Raw genomic sequence first — 7,532 nt, 5'->3', positions numbered from 1 at the left:
TCCTTGAAACTATTAGAATTTTGAAAAATAACTGTTTAAAACAATTAGAATTCTATTCTCGTTTTTGTCCAAATAAATTTTAATTAAAATTTTCTCTATTTCTTAAGCTATAAAATTAAAAATGTTAAGATATGTATACTGGTATAAGTAAAAATATCTTACTGTAAAACAGCAATTTTATTTTATTTATTTATCTTCATCTACTGAATTATATTACTACAAGAGAAATAACTAATTTGAACGTTACGTTACATAATAATAATAATTTTCAAAAAATATTTAACTAAAAATCATAGGCCTAAATTAGATTTTTCTAAATTTTCAAATTTTATAAATTTCATATATTCAGTAGTTGTATTACAAGATTATTTCCGTTAAATACTTTAAAATAAAAATGTGTAGAGTGACGACAGTTCTTTCAGAAAACTTAAACAGTATTTAATGCTAAAAATAACGGATTTTGTCCAACAAACTTAGTATTTTTTTTCTGTCGGATTTAATACTATAAAATCTAAGTTTATATTAGTTTTAATAAATATTATGTCTTAAAATATAACTGAACATAGATAACATGATGTATATCTCTCATTCAAATCCTATATCAATACTGCGTCAAGTGCAAACAAAAATGTTTACCGCTGGTTTATTTATTTATTGTTTTTATTTTAATATAGGTGTGGAAAGCAAGAAAGACGGTTATATAGTAGACAAGAAGGGGTGCAAAATCTCTTGTGTGATTAACAATAAATATTGTCTTTCTTCCTGCAAATCGAGAAAAGCAGACTACGGATATTGCTACACTGGAGGATTGGCATGTTATTGCGAGGGACTTCCGGACAATGCAAAAATTTGGTCCTCCGAAACTAATACTTGTGGACGGAAATAAAATGTCTTTATTGTGACTTGCAAATTGCAATAAGATGTTTCGATCGCCGAAAATGAAATAAAATTTGTTTTTTTCTCTTAAGAGTTATTTGAATTAATTTTCTGAAATATAATTCTCGTATTATTATTATTTAATAAATTCTGTTCTTACACGATCTAAGTTAAAGAATATTTTTTGGATGTAAAAAATAGACTGGGACTATATCTCGTGTTCTTCAAACAGTAATGAACAATATTTACTGAATTCTTTTTGGATGATATTGTGTTTTTCTTAGAAAAAAATCATAATCATCCGAAAGAATACTATGAATGTTATTAGAAATGACCATTTTTTTCTGAAACCTTTTATTATTTAACATTCTAAAAAATAATTAAATTTAACACATTAGTACCTGATTATCTGAGGTAATGTCGACCGATGCTACCTGAAATAATACGGACGTTCACAATCATTTCAAATTAAAAATTACGATTAAAATATTTATATGGTTTATCATTTTAAAGGTTTATTTATATCTTACTTGTTAGTGAACTTAATCATATAGAGAATCAACAGTTTTTACATCATTTATTATAGGGCAAATGCGTAGATTAATTTTAAGAACAAAAGTTATATTTTGATATAAATCGTTTGTCTCACATTGAAGTTAAATAATACAAGGTAACAGAAACAGATCAAGTTTCTTTTATAAATTACAGTATAAGAAAAGTAGCGTATTCAATTGAGAGGTTGTCTCAAACATTCGTGTTTGTACTGTATTATTATATATTTACAGAAAATACAATATATAATTTGTAAAGAACAAATGGTAAAATTTAATCTCTTACATATTACAATGAAAGGAAATTAAAGTTTTTACATAGCCCGTAAATTTGTGTAACACTCCAAATATATGTTATATATATAGATTATAGTTGTGATACTTTAGAATCACATTTTACATTTTAAACTTTATCACATTTATTCACATTTTATCACATTTTAAATTTAAAATGTAAAACCTAAATCTGTGGTTTTCAGTTATAAATATTCAGGTTCTGAAAAGATTCATAAACAAGTCTTGTTACAATGATTCTTTGTTTCGTATATTCCGAAGTGCTATCTATGAAAAGGCAATACGCAGTTAAAATATAAAAATAGTCTGTCGTATTTATATTGTTTGTTCAGTAATAATTATGTCATAGTTATGTTTTTTTTTTTTTAACAGTTCAATATAAGTGACATGCTTTATTTATTTATCACTAGGAATGTTTAAACAGTTATTGATGACAAATATCAATGTTTTGCCGAATCTGGCTACTCTGTTCATGGGATGATTCTGGAAAAAGTGGCTACTAAATGTGAATCGACTTCAGTTGAAATCAAGTAAATCCACAATTCTCAACATGCAGATAAATCAGCAACGAGTTGCTCAAATTTTCCAGCAACATTTAAAATTTTGGTGACGCTATCTTATCATATTTTATTTTTAAAATGTTTATACTTTTATCTATTATAAAATGGCAAAATGCTTAATTTTGAGGGTAGAGATAAGTTTCATAAAAATATTGTAAATGCTAATAACGAATAAAATCGTTATTATGTCTGACCATACTGGAGATAAACACGACCTCCATTATCTCACCACCTCTCAGTCTTTAATCACCAAAATTTAATAGCATCAATTTCCGTCATAATCAAACCGCCCTGCAAAATTTCAGAAATTTTCGACAAAAAGAATTATTAAGCTTCAAACAGGGTAAACAAAATCGTGTCCCCTCACACATATACACTAATATCCATACATACAAAAATTATCCTTAAATTTTTTTGCATTTCTCGACATTTCAAGCTGTCCTAAGTCCAAGAATGTAAAATTCTTGGGGTCATAATTTGACCTATCGCCATACATTCCCTCTGTTATATATAACAGTCGGAAAAGTAAAAAAGACATCGCTGAAATATTCAAATTTTATAATCATGTCAGTGATTGCCGAAGTAGCCATCAATTCATAGGGTGGGTAAAGAACCCAAAGAATTTTTCATGGGCGATTTATCCTGGATATTTCGGGACACAACTGTTTTCACCCAGTCGCCTGTATTTTGGGCTTGTTCAAATCCACGATGGATATGAAAAAAGATCCTCTATGTTCACAGGGATGAAAACGTTAAAAATGAAAATATAATAATATTCATTCATTTTTTTTTACTTTTGATATTCTACGGCACATATAGTTAATTTTAATCTGATAATTGCATAGTTTATAACAATTTGATAAAGAACAAATTCAATTTCAATCCAACCCAGAAGTTAATTAATTAAACATCTTAAAAACAATATCAATTCTGAGTTAAAATGATGTTAAATTAATTTTATTTAAAAATGAGCTTGTTTTTTTTATAAAATAAAATGATTTAAAGTTAAGAGACGTACACTATTTTCTATTTTTCCTTATTGATTAGGCACGTCCAAAGCAATAATGTATATAAGTTTAATTGCATTATTCTAAAAATATTGTAAAAGTTAATGTATGCTTTTAAACGAGTGAGAATATCTTACTGTATAAACAATAAAGAATTTTTTACTAATTAATTATTCATCATTAAAGCATTTTTAATAAAGAAGACGTTCTCTACACGACAGTAACCTTTAGATTAAGCTCGTGTACACAAAGTTTTCTTTAAGGACTTTTAGATTAAACTGGTTTATTATAGTGTTTCTTGAATTTTTTTATATTGTATAAGTTTCTAATATTTTACTGCTAGATGGCGACACACTTTATTTTGTTTTAAACAGCTCATTTTACATATCAGCATTATTTAGAAATATTTCATTATTACTACTCATATTTTCTAATTTCAATTAATTATGTAAGGATGGTGGACATTTTATCAAGTTTTGTATAATATTACAATATATTATTTTATAACATAATATTAAGGTTATTAACAAAGATTATAATATTGTAACATATTATAATCTTGTTTTCTATATTACTGTTGCTAATGATCTGATTCATTGGAATAAACACAGTTACATATTCATTTTTGACAGTATAAATTACATAATATAGACTAATTAGATCAAAATGTTTACTTTTCATAAAATAATATATGTATTGACTTTGTATACGAAGTATTTTAATGATAAAAATTCATATTTTATTTTATTGAATTTAGCTCTGTAAGTTTTAAAAGAGATTTCAACTTAAAACAAATAAAAAATTAAAAATTAATTAATTATCATTAACTTTTTATATCTTCAAAACATTTCTGTGTATTTAAATATATAAAATATACGTAAGGATTCACATTTAACGTACGTATAACAGTATAAAGTTGAATCTGTATATTTTTATGCTTAAATAAATAAAAGATATCAAAATATATAATTTTTTAAATTTTGTTTCTTGAAATTTATTCTTGATATTGACTTAGGTATATTACGAAATTTAAAATGTTAAGAAAATAAAACGCTATTTAGCAAAAATTAAATCCAATTAGTGTTAAAGGAATGAAAGGTTAGTATATTAATAAAACTAAATCAAACCAAATTTAAGCTTTCAACTTATAATTTATGCATTTTTCCTGTTTTATTGATTAGGCTGTTTTCATGAATATAAATGGAAATTATGAAATTTAAGAAAATCGATTAAAATCTATTAAAAAGAGTTATAAAATTAGAAAACGTAGGCCTAATTGAATTTCATTATTATTATTATTATTATTATTACTTTATTGAAATTTAAACATTTTTTTAAAAATACAAAATTAACTCTTTCCAGTAAAATTTTAAAATTATTTTTAATAACTTTTTTTTATTGAATTCAATCTAGATAAATGAAAGTTATTATTATCTTTTATATTTTTATAGTGTTAATAGTGTTATTAAATATATAAAATTCATATTTAAAATAATAAAATGTAGAGTCATATTTCTTTGTTTTAGATTTATTATATAAGTAACATATATATATAGATATAGANGAAATTGCAATATTTTGAAGATTTTAAACCTTTATTATTAAATAGATAATTAAATATTATTCATAAATAAATAGAAAATATCTTAAATTAAAAATTATTGTAATGTAAATGCCATTTAATTGCTAATTTTTTTCTTTCTTCAAGCAGAAAAAATAAAATATATGAAAATCATTTATTGTATTTAAAGTTATTTTCAATCTATAAAAACATTATATTTTGTTAATAATTTAGTAGCATATGTTAAATGTTTCTGATACAAGTATTTTAAAATATTTTCATCAAGTAAACTACATTTACAGTTTAGTTTTTTCAAACGATTTTAGTGGATTTAACATGTCTTTCAAATGCCTTTTCTTCTTTTTAATAATTGAATTGAAGAACTTTAACCTTTGAAAAGTTCAGTACAGTTACTACATAAATAATGAATCTGAACTTTAAATCAACTTTACAAATTTACATCTTTGTTACTTGACATATACAAGATTACATTTTATGACAGATTATTGCTGTTGCGCTAAAAGAATTTTTCATAAAATTATAAAAAAAATTTTTAAGCAGTTTTTCAAGAATAATTGCAAAATAACAAAGAAAAAAGTTTTTAAAAATATATAAACATCATTTATATTAATGGTTAGGAATTTAAAATTTAATTTTTGTTTCTATAAATCAAGCTGTTAGTCATTTATTTTAATAAGATTCGTGTTCGTATAAAAATTGGTCGAAAGAAGAAGAATTTCCCTAAAGAAATGCTTTTTCTTTAATATAGTTTATATATAGGCTAACATACAAAATCGATCACAAAAAATAAAGGAATTCAACTATAAAGAATATATTACATTTTTATTATTGTAGTAAGTATTAAACAAGTACATTTACAATAACACAATAGCTTATAAAAATTGACATTTTAAACCGATTGTGAATTCTGCTTTGAATAAAATGTCGTGTCGTATAAAATATTTTATAAACAAATTATACGTAGATTTCGAATTTTTCTTCCATTAGTAGCAACATTTGCAAGATATCAGTCGAAATTCTATACAGCTTTATTATTATGCTTATCGCAAATTCAAAGAATGTGAAGACAATCCTTAATAATAATTTTACATTGATATTTTAAAAATATTTTATCAGAATATTCCAACAATTCTGACGGTTTATAAAAGATTCAATCAACTGTTACACCGTGAAAAATTTAATTTTTTTCACGCCATTAAATGATAAGAACATATTTAAAACTGAAATAAAAATAATCGAAGAGATTTTTTGTTAAATGTATAAAAGAATCAATAATAGATAGTCACAAGATATAAAATTAAATATTTTTATTGGTATAATTGAGATAAACTAACATACTGATGTATGAAATTTCTTTACGCTCGAACAACAAAATAATTCTTTAATTATGCTTTTATCAGTAAGATGAAATTTTTAAAATACTGTATGTTTCGATAATTCTGTTAATATCTTACAAATATTTTAATAAGATTTCCACAAAACGTAATACTAAATTCTGCTTAAAAGAATTAGCTTAAAGAAATTTCAAAACAGTTTTAAATGATATTAATTAATTACTATTAAAATTTATAATGTCGACATTAGGAGTAGGAGGATAACGAATAGTCGATTCTGTTTTATAACTAAATTTAATTACATGTCTAAACACTTGTCAAAATGCAAACAAGTTTATTTTATTTGATATATTATAATTAAAATTATTAACAGGCTATTGCCGTTATAAATCTAATTTATTTTGGTTCGTCTGTTATATAAAGACAGTGTATTTTTAGGTAGTGCAGGTTATTGTTTATTTTCTGTTCAACATCTCTATTAATTTAAGTATGTATCCGTTGTTTATATTATATACTGTAATAATGTTCTGAATCTTATAATGATAGAAAGTAATTATTAATTCATTAATTTGTTAAAATTTTTCGTTTTTTGATTGTTTTAAAATGTATTTGTAAAAATGTAGCTTGTGAATTTTTCATAATTATAGTTAAAAATATTTCGTTTTTTAAATATATAATCATTTATTAATTTTTAACAATTAAATTTAAAGAGCGATATTTTCTTATTTTCTAATTTTTATTCCACGAAAAATGACATTATTTTATTAATTTCATCTATATAATTAAATAAAAATTTAAAAAAAAATGTATTACTTCAGTTTTATTTGCAGTTTTTTACATGTTATATTTTCAAATAATTATTTTAATTATTTTCTAATATCGTTTCTGTATAACAGATAATTTATCTTCAAATTTTTATGATTTTTCCAAATTAATTCGATATTATACAGAAATGATAAAAATTACAAGCAACTCGTTTTTCGTACACGATTCTTTGATACTACTGAATTCTGACTTCGAACATTTTCAGATGGCAAACAAAAATTTCGAGTTATTGTCAAGTGGTGCTATCTTCCAGTTTCGATAACAGCAAAATTATTTGTAAAAATTAATTTTTATTGCTTGCTTTCTATGGTTTAAACCATTCTATTAGAGACTAGATAAATTTACATCTTAGCTTTTTGGAAATGGAACTCACTTTATAACATTGCAATTTATATTATTCAATTTTCGGACATTTTTGAATTTCGTACAAGTTTTTAGGAAAGCACCATTTCAAAAAGTGGGGAACTACCTATAAGTAAAAGCTATATAATCCGAAGCTTTGA

Source organism: Centruroides sculpturatus, unplaced genomic scaffold (genome assembly GCF_000671375.1).
Source record: "Centruroides sculpturatus isolate CEXI.00-Female unplaced genomic scaffold, Cexi_2.0 scaffold237, whole genome shotgun sequence".
NCBI lineage: Eukaryota > Metazoa > Arthropoda > Arachnida > Scorpiones > Buthidae > Centruroides > Centruroides sculpturatus.
Note: the sequence above shows the minus strand (reverse complement) of the source record.